The 15,193-nt window shown below is 34.3% G+C and overlaps 1 long non-coding RNA gene across 1 annotated transcript; it reads left to right on the plus strand.

The window, feature by feature from the left end:
- The first annotated feature begins 475 nt into the window (after positions 1–475).
- On the plus strand, positions 476–14,202 carry LOC110765023 (uncharacterized). The gene is made up of 4 exons (XR_015833536.1): positions 476–937; positions 1,028–1,177; positions 1,791–1,873; positions 13,953–14,202. It is a non-coding gene; the product is annotated as an uncharacterized LOC110765023 (long non-coding RNA).
- The last annotated feature ends 991 nt before the right edge of the window (positions 14,203–15,193 follow it).

Below are 15,193 nucleotides of genomic sequence, written 5' to 3' on the forward strand. Positions count from 1 at the left end.
TTTTATTCCTTTTGTTCTTTCACAAGGTAGCTAGTTTCATCAAGCATTCTCTGCTTTCGTCAATAACTTCATTGAAGCTAATGGCAAAGCTGATGCAATACAATTCCTTGTTGAGCCCATCTAAGATTTCAAAGCAAGTAACAAATTTTATAGAGCTCGGAGAATTACGGAAACTAGCAACATCATGGAAAGGGCACCAGACGATTTTGATGACATCTTTTCATTTTGGATGAGGAAATGGTGTTTGTATGCTGAAATGAGAAACAGTTTCATTGAAACAGACTGAAAGATTTTGACTAGAGATTCTGAAATGACGAAAAGGCAGAGGTAAAAAAGTTTTGTTCACTCATAACTTCATCTTTATCTCCATCTTGGGTAAAAGTTGCAAAAAATTAATGTAGCCATCATCAGCTTTCTCTGTTGTAACATTCAATCAACTAGTCCCAATTTAATAATTCAGTAGGAACACTGCATGCATTAATAAAATATGCTAGTGGGCAGGCCACACTTTTTTTTAATATTTTGGGTCAAGGCTGCCGACATTTTCTTTTTTTGTATTTTCGCTTCTTTCTGTTCCTTTTCTCTTTCATTGTCCTCCTTTTCGGGTCAACGTTCATCATCTTCTTCTTCTTCAGAAAACCCAAACTCGTGGGTACTATTCATTAGTCAAGAAGTCTGATTTCGAAAGCTCAAATCAGCAAAGTTCCTTCATCAAAGTTGTTCGTCTGTTCGAATACTATATCATACCCAAACATGAGCATCATCAGACGGGTCTAGCTACCTCGAAAAGCTTGTTTCTGCAGCTCGGTTTTCAACAGTTTTCTTTAATCTCCAGTGCTCGTTTGACAAAACGACCTTCTCTAAGGTTGTTCCTCAGTTTGAGAACTATGACATATCCAAAAATCAGAGCAATCCAACTACTCTAGCTATGTCTGTGGTAAGCATGTTCGTCACTTCCTCAGATTCTGTTATTATCACTGTACAGTACCTTATTCACTCTTGTATGTCACTTTATTCAACGGCTCAGATGACAATACTTCCTTCATGAAGGTCGTTCAAAAGTCTTTTCGGCAGTGGTACACCTGAAACAAGCTTTTGTTAGTTTTCAAGTGTTGTTTGAGTTGGTTATTTTATTTCTCTTTGGGAGCTTCACCCAGTATTTCGGACCAATATTAAGGTAAAGTTTTAAGATGCTTTTATTTCTGGAAATTTGTGTCTGAGTTGTTGGCCCAAGCCAGTTTTGAAAATGGAAGGACCAAAAGATAATTTAAAATAAGTATAAGTGCCAAAGTGCAAACAAAGGAAAATATAAAAACCAAAGTGAAATTATGGATAAGTCTGAAGACTGAAATGTATTGGAAAAAGTATAGGGGCCACGCCACAGTAAAAAATATATGGGAGATTCACTAATATACCTAATATAGGAGCCCAAATTATAAAAATACCCTATATAAAATGGATTTTAGAAATACACCCAAAGCTCATTTATAACATAACAAAAAGGCTTTTAACTTCTTTTAAATTACAAAACTGCCATTGATTTCTCAAAACAAACCCAATTCCAAAATATATAAACAAGCCCAAAATACTTAATAAGACATCAAAGTAATTTAATAATCAAAATTAAATTCAATATGGCCAATTGTCATTTTTTTGGTTTTTTTTGGGTTTGTTTATAGAAATTAAATGGTGTAGGGTTTATTTATAGTTTTAGTGTTAAGAATGGGTATTTGACTAAATATCTCAAAATATATATACATCGATCTTTATTTCTGGCTTTATTTCTCTAGTATTTGTAGGTAGTTGTTGTATGGCGTTAGTGAAATACTGAGCATTCGGATTGTGGATAGTGCTAATTTGCTGCTAACTTCAGGTTTGTTTTTCTCAGACATTTTAAATTTCAATTACCGACTACCTCTTGGCACAGACTTATGCGTTGGCTAGTTGACTTTTGTTTTTTTGTTTTTTGTTTTTTGTTTTTTTTTTACTATGAGTGAGAAATTAAATAGTGCTCGTTTGACATTGATTATTTTGATAAAAATCACTTTCTTTGACAACAAAGTGTTAGAGTAAATATACATTTATATATAAAAGGGTTGCCATAACTATTGATGACAAAAACTAGCATAAACTATACAGAAACTGCTTCTAAATTCTTTGAAACCACTGTGAAGCTGATATATATTGCAAAGAACATTTGATTTGTAAAAAAAAACCTATGCATGCTAAACTTTTATTTTAGGGGTTAACAAAAAAGTGGTGGGCCTGTTTGGGAGTGCTAAAAGTGCTTTCTAACAAACAAAAATACTTTTGACAGCTTTTGATATAAAATGTTATAAGTGTTTCTAGGTTGTGGAAGCGCTTTATGGAGAAGAACCTACTATGTGCTTTTTCATAAAACACTCATAAGTGCTTTTCTAGGAAGCAATTGGATTATTTTATGAAAATTTAACATCTTTATAATAAAAGCGCTTTTGCCAGAAGTGCTTCCTAGAGAAGCAGTCCCAAGCAAGTGTTAGAAGCATTTCTTTCCAACAAGCAGGTTAAGGGTTTTAGTACCCTTTGGCGCATACTTTTTGAAACATTCTTCACAACCAATTCCGTTTGATTTGTTGACCAAAGCCAAAAATTAAGTGAAAAATCCAAACCAACCGATTCGGTTTGGTCGGTTTGGCAGTTTATCAATTTTAAATTGCAGCCCTAGGTGAAATGGAATATGGGGCGACAACTATGGTGAGATAAGAGGGTGGGAGCCGCGTCTGGAAGTTAGATTGGGGTAGGGGCTGTTTGGCCTCGTAGCCTAGCATGGGTTGGGGGTTCCCCTTGAGGTGGGCGATGTCCCTTTAGAAGATAGAGTTAAAATATTTTTTCTCATTTTTTAAATTCTTCTTTAAAAACAATCAAGGGAGCTGACCCTTGGGGGCTTTAGGTTGCTTTGCCTGGGCCTTGTTGCACACACGCATACTTGTATGGATTAATCGCAAACTCAATAATACACGATCTACTCTTCAGACAAATAGGGTGCCTAAGATTTAAGGACTAGTATTCCTTATTGCGAATTAATATTCTTGTTTGACATATAAGTACAACTTCCACAAAAAAACTTTTGATTGATCGCATTTAGTAAATTCACCATCTATCGAGAACATGCATACTTTTCTTAGTATCTCTACATGAATGACTAGAGAACAATCATCCTTCTATTTAACCAAACATAAGATGCCCCAGTTTTTATGGATTATCAATACTCAATTAATAATCCTATGGCTATGAACTATATTGACTATGAGGATGAGAGAGCAAGGTCTCATGAATCTAATTAACTTTTTTACTCTATCTATTTCATATCCATTGGACTATTGTTTAAGCATAGAACTATTAATAGGAATATTTCAATCAGTAATGATCTCGTCATTAATTTAATTTAATTTCTAAGAGCATCTATAATCATGCTCTCTACTTTTTAGTTAAAATATAGCTTGAAACACACAAAAGCTATTTTAGGATCTCTCTATAAAATTTGAACTCTAATCATAGTCCCTAGTTTAGGGAGTCATAAATACTATAAATATTTTTTATTCAATATAATTGGTCAATCTCTATAAATAAAATAAAATAAAAATAGTTAGTATTAATTAAAAGTTTAAAATATGCATAAAACAAAGAGGCATTAAATTATAGGGAGCCACTAGGAGTCCTTTTTCTCTTCTCAGATTTAGGAGCTCCTAGAGGTCTCCCTATTTTAGGAGGTGGATAGGGAGCTTTGGTTGGAGAGTTGTATTTTTTCAATTCCTCTCAAAAATTTGTCTAAGAAGATGGTTTATGAAGTCCATTGTGGATGCTCTAAGTAAATATAGATAATATCCATAAAAGATTACATAAAATGATTAGGTTATATGAGATATTTCCCACACAATATATAGTGGAACAATATTTTAGGTGGCCCTATGAGTTGGGCTTGACTAAGCATCTATTAATCGTGTGTTTATGGCTGGCTCGACTGAACTCATTTTGGGAGTTTCACTAAAACACCCAAAATGGGGGCTGAAATTATAAAAAAAACCAACACCTAAAACACTTTATAAACACACCCAAAACCCATCATTACACACACTCAAAACCCATTTATAAACACACCCAAAAAATATACAATTGTTGATTGTGGGGTTGATTTTGGGTGTGTTTCTATGTTTAAATAGTCTTTGGGTTTTTTATAAATACATGTCTAAGATTAGGTTTATTTATAAATATCTAACTCATATTTTTTAAGAGAGCTTAGAGCATCTACAATGGACTCCCTAAAACACATTTTTAGACAAATTTTACGGATGAATTGAAAAATAGGGAGACCTCTAGGAGCTTGTAAATTTGAGGAGAGAGAATTTGAGGAGAGAGAGAGAGAGAGAGAGAGAGAGAGAGAGAGTCCTAGTGACTCCCTATAATTTGATGCTTGGGGGACCTATTAAGACGCAAGGAGGTGCATCTGCACCTTCCCTCGCCGGAAAAACAAAGTAAAAGTCTTTGTCCTTTTACTTTTATTTATTTTTGTATTACTCCATTTACTTTACAATGTAAATAAGGAAGTACCCCCCATTTGGATTCAAATAAAAATACTAGAAAATCAAATTCCCACCAAATCAAAATATGAAAAATCGGTTTTAGTGCAAAATACGATTTAGGCTAAAAATGATGGCTCATTTAGTCAATATATACTTCATACTAAAATCCCATAAAATCAAGTTTTCTTATTTGATGTGTAAGGAATAAAAGCCGCCAAAAATTATCTTGAGAAAATTATTATTCCGAAAATTCTTTTTTCATACTTAGTCAATATTGCACCTTAGCTAAAAATATTCTGGGTCCGCCATGCTCCCTTATTTTAATAGTATCTTAACCATTTATTTAATGTCAACTATTTTTTGTTGTTGCTTTTGTGTCTGCACTTTATTCAAAATTTTAATTTAAAAATATTAAAAATATTTATGACTCTTTAAACTAGGGAGTATGGTTGGAGTTGAAATTTGATAGAGAACTCCTAAAATAACTTTCTAGTATTTTTAGCTAAATTTTAATTTAAAAATATTGAGCATGATTGTAGGTGCTCTTGAACTCAAGTTTAGCCCGAGTTTATGAAATATTGAAAAATCAACCAAATGCAAATAAGAATGATAATATAGTATAACCCTAAAAGATTGATCGTCACTCTAAGGGAAAAAAAAAATCAATGAACATTTTTAAGTACACCTTGTATGCGTAATACGGTACAAGTTTAGATTGTGTTTACTGTATTTTATAAAATTACAATAATATGGTTACGTAGTAAATCTTGTACGCGTGTTACAATATAAGTATAGTCGAAATAACAGTGGGATTTATATAAAATAAACTCAACTCCAAGTAAATATTGATAGATAGGATAGGCCTCGCCCTCTCTACTTAAAAGTCTTAACTCAACTCCAATTATTAAAAAAGGAAGAAGATAACAAAAACGGACTATACTTATTTCTAAAAAGGACTACGTTTGCATGCATTACATGGTGCTTGGCAGCTTGCTTATAAATAATTTATGTAAAGTGAAATTAATCGGAGAATGAACCAATAATGATAATGATAACAATAGGGAATCTGCTGTTCAAGTCAGTAAAATCATCATCACGATTTAAGACCCAAGTAAAGCACTTGTGACATTTTAGACACTCTTTTCTTTTTTAGAGCAAGGCCGCCTAGATCGATGAATCCCTCTTAGTCAAGGTCTAAAATATCGATGATATCGAAAATATCGGTAGTTCAAAAATACGGAAATTTTAATGGAAATATCGGGATATTATCGATATTAATAAAAATTGAATAAAAACCACAGAAATTGTAAGAAAAACTTGAAAATTTTTATTGAAACTTTGGAGAATGTTTATTAATTTAGTCAATTATCTATTAGTTTATCACAAAAAATTAGAAGGAAATGTATTGCATGATGGATTTAAGTTGATTATACAGCGAGCTGCCAAACACTGTGAGTGTAGAAAATATGTAGTAATTAATGAAAAAAGATTAAACACACCATAATCATTTATATATAATAATTTACTACAATATTTTACACTTTATACATTGCATGATAAGATACATGAATGATTTAGTACCACATAGGGTTCCTATGAGGTTCAAAGATTTATTCTCATGTGAAAATTTGATTCTTGCAAAAAGAATTCAAAACAAAACAATATAAATATAAATATTTTAGCATATTATCACAAAAACATAAGTGATATGGTGGTTAAGGTGTTAGAGGAGTAAAATGGGAGGGGTTCAAATCCCCTTTGTGTTTTTTTTTCTCCCTTTTTCTCCCTTTTTTTCCCTTTTTCCCCCCTTCTTTTTCTTTTGTTTTCCTTTACATCAATATTTTCGATATTTTAGCGATATTACACCGATATTTTGATAAAATATTTCTGAAGTGTGAGCGAAATTATCGACATTGATATTTTCCGATATTGTCAATATTTATACGATATGTACATGGATATGTTCCAAAATATCCGTGATTCTTCGTCGATATTATCGATATTTCAGACTATGCTATGATTTAGGTCCTATAATTAATTTAAATTATTAAGACAGAAGAGAGAGAAAAAAGAAGAGAGAATCTAATCTAGGGGAACAACTGGTGTCAGTTAGAAAAAGAGGCTGCTATATTATCAGAGCCGGCCCTGGCCCAGGGCTACCAGGGCCACAGCTCGGGGCCCAAAATACAATGGGGCACAAATTTTTCTTAGTATATATATAACTAGGCCTGGGCGCGGATCGGTTTGGAACGGTAGAGGGCTCTTCCGTTAACCAAACCACAGACTTCGATAGACCATTTTCTCTTCCGTTAACCAAACCAAAGATTTCGGTAGACTTCCGATCGGTTAACCTAACATTCGGTTCGGAACGGGTCGGTAGGCCGGTACTACCATAATAAAAACATACTAATAAAAATACAATTTATAATAATTTCACATGACATAAGTTCTTGAACAAATACACCAAATTATCTTTGTAAAATACAAAATCAAATAACCTAGTTTTAAAGTTACAAACAAACATTAAAACTACATAATAAAATAGCAAATAACGTTACAAAACAATAAGAAATTAGTTTAAACGCTTCAAAGAACCAAAAATTGCAGCATAGAGGCCTAGTAATCTTCAATCCAAATCTGATTTGTGTACTGTAGCCAAAGAAAAAGAAAGTTAAGAAGAAATATCAAGTACTTGGGCATGTTATTTGAGATAAAGGAAGGTTATTAATCAGTATACCATTCAATATGTACTCATGGACTAGCAACCACTTTCTCTTTCATTTGAGAACTAGAATATACCTCTACATCATTAAACAAATTATGAAAGTGAGAAAATAAACATATGTCATAGACTGAGCTGCAGCTTTTCTTTTTAAGTTATTCAGTGGTGGAAGTGAGGGAATAGCATTTGATGAAATATCCACAGTTTGTGCAGAGGTTGGTGTAGGAGTTAAACTTACGTTTGACATAGGACTAGTAGATAAACTGAAGGTTTTTGCAATTGAAACACAAATTAATTAAATTAAACAAAAAGACATGAGTGATATTACATATAGCTTTCTGCAATTGAAACTAAAGCTTAAAGCTAAATGATTCATTCCTTGCAATATTTAAATACTAAGACATTTGAATAGTCAACATTTGTTCCAATTCATATAGCTTTTAATCAATATATTTGCCACGTTTTGCACCAAAAAAGAAAGAAGAAAAGTTGCAGGTCCCTCTGCAACTTCTCATCTCCTTTTCGTTTTTCTTATTTTTTGTTCTGCTGGGCTAAGAGAAAAGTAATAAATTCTTTTGAAAAGCAAAGTACCTTTTAGATCGATTGTAGAAGATAAGAGAGCGATGGTTGCTGTATAAATCAGTGTGAAATGATAAGAGTTCTTCTTATGCAAAATACCCTGCTTGAAGAGATGAGGGCGATGGTTGTGCGGCCAAGCTAACAGAGAGAAGGGAAAGTTAAGATATTTGGGGGTTAGAGGGCGGCTGAATGAAACTAAAAGAGGGAAAGTTAAATTTTAGGGTTAATGTGGGTAGTGTTTCAGTGTTTTGCAGTCTACAATAACTTAATATCCAGACACTAATAAATAGATACATATATTAGTACTTAAATAATAAAATAATTATAAATATCGGATCGGTACGGGTTTTCGTTGGATTAGGGATATTGTTAACCGTTAACCAAACCAAACGTTTCGGTACGGATCGGATCGGAATAATTAAAATTAAAAAATAATTATTTAACCAAACCAAACCAAACCGTCGGTATGCGGATAATTCGAATGAGATGCCCACCCCTATCCGCCGAAGTCTGTGGTTTGGTTAACGGAAGAGCCCTCTACCGTTCCAAACCGATCCAAGCCCAGGCCTACTTCATACTAAAATCCCTATCCGTCAGTGGGTATCTCATCCGAATTATCCGTGTACCGACGGTTTGGTTTGGTTTGGTTAAATAATTATTTTTTAATTTTAATTATTCCGACCCGATCCGTACCAAAACGTTTGGTTTGGTTAACGGTTAACAATATCCCTAATCGGACGGAAATCCGTACCTATCCGATATTTATAATTATTTTATTATTTAAGTACTAATATATGTATCTATTTATTAGTGGCTGGATATAAGTTATTGTAGACTGCAAAACACTGAAACACTACCCACATTAACCCTAAAATTTAACTTTCCCTCTTTTAGTTTCATTCAGCCGCCCTCTAACCCCCAAATATCTTAACTTTCCCTTCTCTCTGTTAGCTTGGCCGCACAACCATCGCTCTCATCTCTTCAAGCAGGGTATTTTGCATAAGAAGAACTCTTATCATTTCACACTGATTTATACAGCAACCATCGCTCTCTTATCTTCTACAATCGATCTAAAAGGTACTTTGCTTTTCAAAAGAATTTATTACTTTTCTCTTAGCCCAGCATAACAAAAAATAAGAAAAACTAAAAGGAGATGAGAAGTTGCAGAGGGACCTGCAACTTTTCTTCTTTCTTTTTTGGTGCAAAACGTGGCAAATATATTGATTAAAAGCTATATGAATTGGAACAAATGTTGACTATTCAAATGTCTTAGTATTTAAATATTGCAAGGAATGAATCATTTAGCTTTAAGCTTTAGTTTCAATTGCAGAAAGCTATATGTAATATCACTCATGTCTTTTTGTTTAATTTAATTAATTTGTGTTTCAATTGCAAAAACCTTCAGTTCATCTACTAGTCCTATGTCAAACGTAAGTTCAACTCCTACACCAACCTCTGCACAAACTGTGGATATTTCATCAAATGCTATTCCCTCACTTCCACCACTGAATAACTTAAAAAGAAAAGCTGCAGCTCAGTCTATGACATATGTTTATTTTCTCACTTTCATAATTTGTTTAATGATGTAGAGGTATATTCTAGTTCTCAAATGAAAGAGAAAGTGGTTGCTAGTCCATCTTGAGTACATATTGAATGGTATACTGATTAATAACCTTCCTTTATCTCAAATAACATGCCCAAGTACTTGATATTTCTTCTTAACTTTCTTTTTCTTTGGCTACAGTACACAAATCAGATTTGGATTGAAGATTACTAGGCCTCTATGCTGCAATTTTTGGTTCTTTGAAGCGTTTAAACTAATTTCTTATTGTTTGGTAACGTTATTTGCTATTTTATTATGTAGTTTTAATGTTTGTTTGTAACTTTAAAACTAAGTTATTTGATTTTGTATTTTACAAAGATAATTTGGTGTATTTGTTCAAAAACTTATGTCATGTGAAATTATTATAAATTGTATTTTTATTAGTATGTTTTTATTATGGTAGTACCGGCCTACCGACCTGTTCCGAACCGAATGTTAGGTTAACTGATCCGAAGTCTACCGAAGTCTTTGGTTTGGTTAACGGAAGAGAAAATGGTCTACCGAAGTCTGTGGTTTGGTTAACGGAAGAGCCCTCTACCGTTCCAAACCGATCCGCGCCCAGGCCTACTTCATACTAAAATCCCATAAAATCAAGTTTTCTTATTTGATGTGTAAGGAACAAAAGCCGCCAAAAATTATCTTGAGAAAATGATTAGTCCGAAAAACTATTTTTCATACTTAGTCAATATTGAGTTGAACATTTCATGCTTGAGTGTGATTGATCATATTTTTAGTTTCTTTATTGATATTGCCTCTAACTTGTTGTGGTGATTGTTTAGATTTTTATTGTCATTAGTTCTATTTAATATAAAATATAAAACTCTGGAAATCTTAAAAAGACAAAAAAGAAAAATAAGACATACGTCAAAGTCTAAAAAAGATCTTTAGAAAAATATTTTCTTAAAAAAAATCAATGCTTAGTTTATTTTTAAAAAAAACTACAGTTTCAGTTATTAATGTTTGTACATGGGCACACTTTAGATTTTCGCCCTAGGCGCTTGAGAGCTGAGGACCGGCTCTGTATATTATACACTAACACAAAAGTGATTGTGTATGCTTTCTCGAGACTTCTTTGCCTGTAAAGTGACACTTGTGTAGGTCCTTGTAGTCCATTGGTTTGCACTTTGAGGGAGAAAATTTTTGTTGTAAAAGATGGGTTTGAACTCAAAAGCAAGACAACATGAACGAATCCTAAAGTAAATAGACAAAATGACTTTTCTTCTTTTTCAGACGCATAAAAGATAAGACAATCGAGAAGAGAGAGGCCCACTGATTTGTTTGTGCCAAACGTTTTAATCTTTTCTTGTTTTTGTTTTGTTTTTTTATTAGAGCAATTAGAGTTTTCAAATGAACTGCTAGCTACCCTAATTACATCATTCTCACTGATTGATTGAGGCTTAATTATATTTGAGATTTTCTATTTAAACCCCACACTTCTCTTAGTTCACCCCATCTTTTAATTAAAATTTTCACAATTTCTAAGAAAACCCCACTATCTTCCCAAACTACCCTTAAATACACCCCAAACTGAAAAAATAAAAATAAAAGAGATTTTCTATTTAAACCCCATAATTTTCTTTGTTCCTAGCGGAAAAAAAACACAAACAAATGGAACTCCAAACCTGAAATTTAATTTGTATTTTTCTAAAACTTAATATGAAGAGTGGTGGGGTGTGCGTATAGATATACTAGGGTTAATTATTAAGTTGGATGACCTCTTTTGTCTTTTTACACAATAATAAAACTTACAACTTAATGATTTAAGCATTGGGGTGAACTAAGAGAAGTGTGAGGTTTAAATAGAAAATCTCTTATATTTTGATCCACATCATTGGATTTGGAGGAGTGAGGAGAGAAATGGATGGAATTAATGGTAAACCCAATGTTATGCCATCCCATCCCATTGTCATTTTTAAACTCACCCAAAAGTCATAGTTATGATTTGAGATTTCTTTTACTCGTTTGTGTAAAGGGGGATTAAGTGGCGACGACATAAGATACATCAAATAATGCATTGCATGTGTCAAAGTTTTATAATTGAGTTGTCAAAGTTTTATAATTGCATGTCTCAAATCGTAACCGTATGTGTAATTTTATATAAAGATTGATCGTCCCTGTGAGGAAAAAAAAAATCAATGACCAAACTTGAATGAAGCAAACGCAAGCTATTTCATAAAAAGATGTGAGCTGCTAACGAGATTTGTCAGCTGGGCACACCAAAGCTCAAGCTGGGGTCATTTTAACAAGGGGAGAATTTCACTTAGACTCCCTGAAGTTTGGTATAATTAGAGTCAGATCCCACATGTTTCATTTACAACCACACCCCTTTTGTTAGTCTCTCTATCTCTACAAATCTACCGGTGTTAACTAGGGGTGGGCAAAAAAACCGATAAACCGAATTAAACCGAACTGAAAAATGAGATTTTTTTTTACCAACCCGAAAAAGTCAACATTGGACCTGACCCGAACTGTTGGCTTCGGTTCAAGCTTCGGGTCTAAAAAATTTTGAACCGATGGACCTGAACCGAACCGCATAATATTTAATTATATATGCATTTTCCATGTGTCATTGTCTAATTGGCTTAAAGAAGATTTTCCGTATGTCACTGCCTGGGGTTGCTTACAGCGGATCCCTCATTAATTTTTTTCTTCCTACGCGACTCTCACTCACTTTCACTTAGACTCAGTCTTCTCTTCTCTTCTCTCTAGGGGTGAGCACGGGTCGGGTTGGGTCGGGTATGAGCCCAAACCGTACGCCGACCGGAGGTCATCGTCATGCCCATTTTGGAGACCGCCGCCGCGCCGAGGAGATGCAAGACCGACTACAATCGACACGCCGAGGAGTCGGTGCAGTTTGGTTTGGTTTGGCGAACATCGATGGAAGAGGATTGAACTGGGATTGAGGGCTTGAGGACCACTTCGTGGTTGGGGGGTATGGGGAGGAAGAAGAAGCCGAGGAAGAAGACGGAGAGAAGAACAAAAGAAGAAGAAAATGCAGCCAGCGGGATGAAGAAGAACAAAGAGAAAGATGGAGAGAGAAGAGAAGAAATAAGAAATGATGGCTGGGAGAAAAGAAGAAAAAGCAGATGAAGAAGATGGGAGAGATGGATAGAAGAGAAGAAAGAAGGAAAGGAATGATGACGGTTGGGAGAAAAGAAAAAGAAATGAAGAAGAAAAGAAGAAAAAGCAAAGGAAGAAGATGGAGAGAATAACGAAAGAAGAAAAAGATGGAGAGAGAAGAGAAGAAAGAATGAAAGAAATGATGACGGTTGGGAGAAAAGAAAAAGAAAAGGAGAGTTTGTGGGACGGTTAGATTGTAATAATCATACAATTGTAATATTTATTACAATCTAACCGTCCCACAAACGCTCCTTTTCTTTTTCTTTTCTCCCAACTGTCATCATTTCTTTCATTCTTTCTTCTGTTCTCTCCATCTTTTTCTTCTTTCGTTATTCTCTCTCTCCATCTTCTTCCTTTGCTTTTTCTTCTTTTCTTCTTCATTTCTTTTTCTTTTCTCCCAACCGTCATCATTCCTTTCCTTCTTTCTTCTCTTCTATCCATCTCTCCCATCTTCTTCATATGCTTTTTCTTCTTTTCTCCCAGCCATCATTTCTTATTTCTTCTCTTCTCTCTCCATCTTTCTCTTTGTTCTTCTTCATCCCGCTGGCTGCATTTTCTTCTTCTTTTGTTCTTCTCTCCATCTTCTTCCTCGGCTTCTTCTTCCTCCCCATACCCCCCAACCACGAAGTGGTCCTCAAGCCCTCAATCCCAGTTCAATCCTCTTCCATCGATGTTCGCCGAACCAAACCAAACCGCACCGACTCCTCGGCGTGCCGATTGTAGTCGGTCTTGCATCTCCTCGGCGCGGCGGCGGTCTCCAAAATGGGCATGCCGATGACCTCCGGTCGGCATACGGTTTGGGCTCATACCCGACCCAACCCGACCCGTGCTCACCCCTAGTATATTCTATTGATTGGAGGTAGAAAGTGAAAGTATCCCAACAAAACCTTTTCACAGCAAAAAGAATATGGAACCCGATGCAATTGCATCTTAATAATCATGTCCAACTAGATATTTGGGCCCAAACAAAGAAAATCCAATTTCTCTCTCAATTAAAAGTGGACGTTCTGGAAATTATTTATATGTCCCATTGCTAAACTCACCATCTAATTAGCTAATTAGATGATACGTTAATGGAGGAATTTCATTTTTGTCTAGACCAATATTAGGATAGAAGAAGGTAAGGGTTATAAATTAGCACTGAAATACTACAACAGAATTTTTTTTGGGTGATATTATTTGTGCTGCACTTTAAGCTATCCTTCATGAATTTACTTTTGTTTAAGAGACCCTTAATTTTTCCCTTTTTGGAAGTTCCCTAGTTAAATATTTGCTGCTGCTAATCTATTTAAATCTGTAATTTGTAATCTGTATGTGATTTAAATTTGTTTAAATCTGTTTTGACTCTGTTTCTTGCATCTTTGAATAGGAAATTATCTTTAAGGCTTTTGGAAGAATGGATGCAGCAGATTTTTTGTAAGGATATTATCTTTATGTGTATTTTTGTGATGGGTTGTAATCTTTAATTTCATAAGTTTAATTTGGTTTGTGTATTATTTTTTGTAATGGTTTGTAAGAGATTATATTTCCTTTCCTTGGTTGGTTGGTTAAATGTGTGAATGTGAGATTCATTTAGTTTAGAAACTTAGATTGGAATGATGGATTTTTATAGGTTGAATTTACATAATTTCAGGTTTTGAAAGATACGTAAAAAGTGTTTTGGGCTTGTTCATAAGAATTTAATAGGTTTTGGCAATTTGACTACAAAAAAAGTGTTTTGGCTGAATGAAACTAAATCTGATTTGAGTTTTGTTTTGCTAAAAAAATATGATTTGGGCTTTTTTTGGCTGAAAGTAAATAAGATTTGGGCTTTTGAAAATGTTAAAATTGGGCTCAAGCCCAAACTGATTAGAACACAGAATCGACCTGAAAACCGAGGTCCATTTCTAATTTAGCCCAATTTCGGGTTTCACCCTAGACCCGACCCGATCCGAAAACTGAGTTTTTCATCGGTTTGGCCCGCGGGTCGGCCAAAATTTGACCCGACCCAAACCGTGCCCAGGCCTAATGTTAACTATAATTCAAAGGTCAAAATAAAGACTAAAAATTAAACAAAATAAAATAAATAAATAAATAAATCCTAGAACACCCCAAGAACCTAAGCCCAGAAAACCACCCCACCCTCGTCGCTCATAATCATCGTTTCAAACCTGCTATGATTGACATAAAAACTAAAGTTTAGTTGCATATCTAGAAACGCTTCGTTTCAATTCTAATGAAACCAAATCACCATCCATGAAACAACCTGGAATTAGATGGGAGGATTTCAAATTAAATTGAAACAGAGCATCTCATCGGTTGCATATCATATCATATCATGTGTGAATCCATTGATGATGGGACAATTGAGAGATCTAAGAACCCCATGACCTTTAGCAAATCAAGGAGTGGGAGGTGGGTGTTTGGCAAACGTGTTTGTCATAGTAGGAATTGAGAAACAGAAATAAGAGAGAGATATACCGGCGGTGACTGTGGTTATGATGGTTGGGTGTCTTGAGAAGTTTTTTGGTGGGGGAGGAGGAAGAGTGTTCATAGATTATGAGTTACAATTGCTATGTGATTTGTTTGGTTGGGTTTTTGATTGGTTTACCTTTGATTTTTTCATAATTA

The sequence above is a fragment of the Prunus avium genome, chromosome 2 (genome assembly GCF_965620075.1).
Source record: "Prunus avium chromosome 2, drPruAviu1.hap1.1, whole genome shotgun sequence".
NCBI lineage: Eukaryota > Viridiplantae > Streptophyta > Magnoliopsida > Rosales > Rosaceae > Prunus > Prunus avium.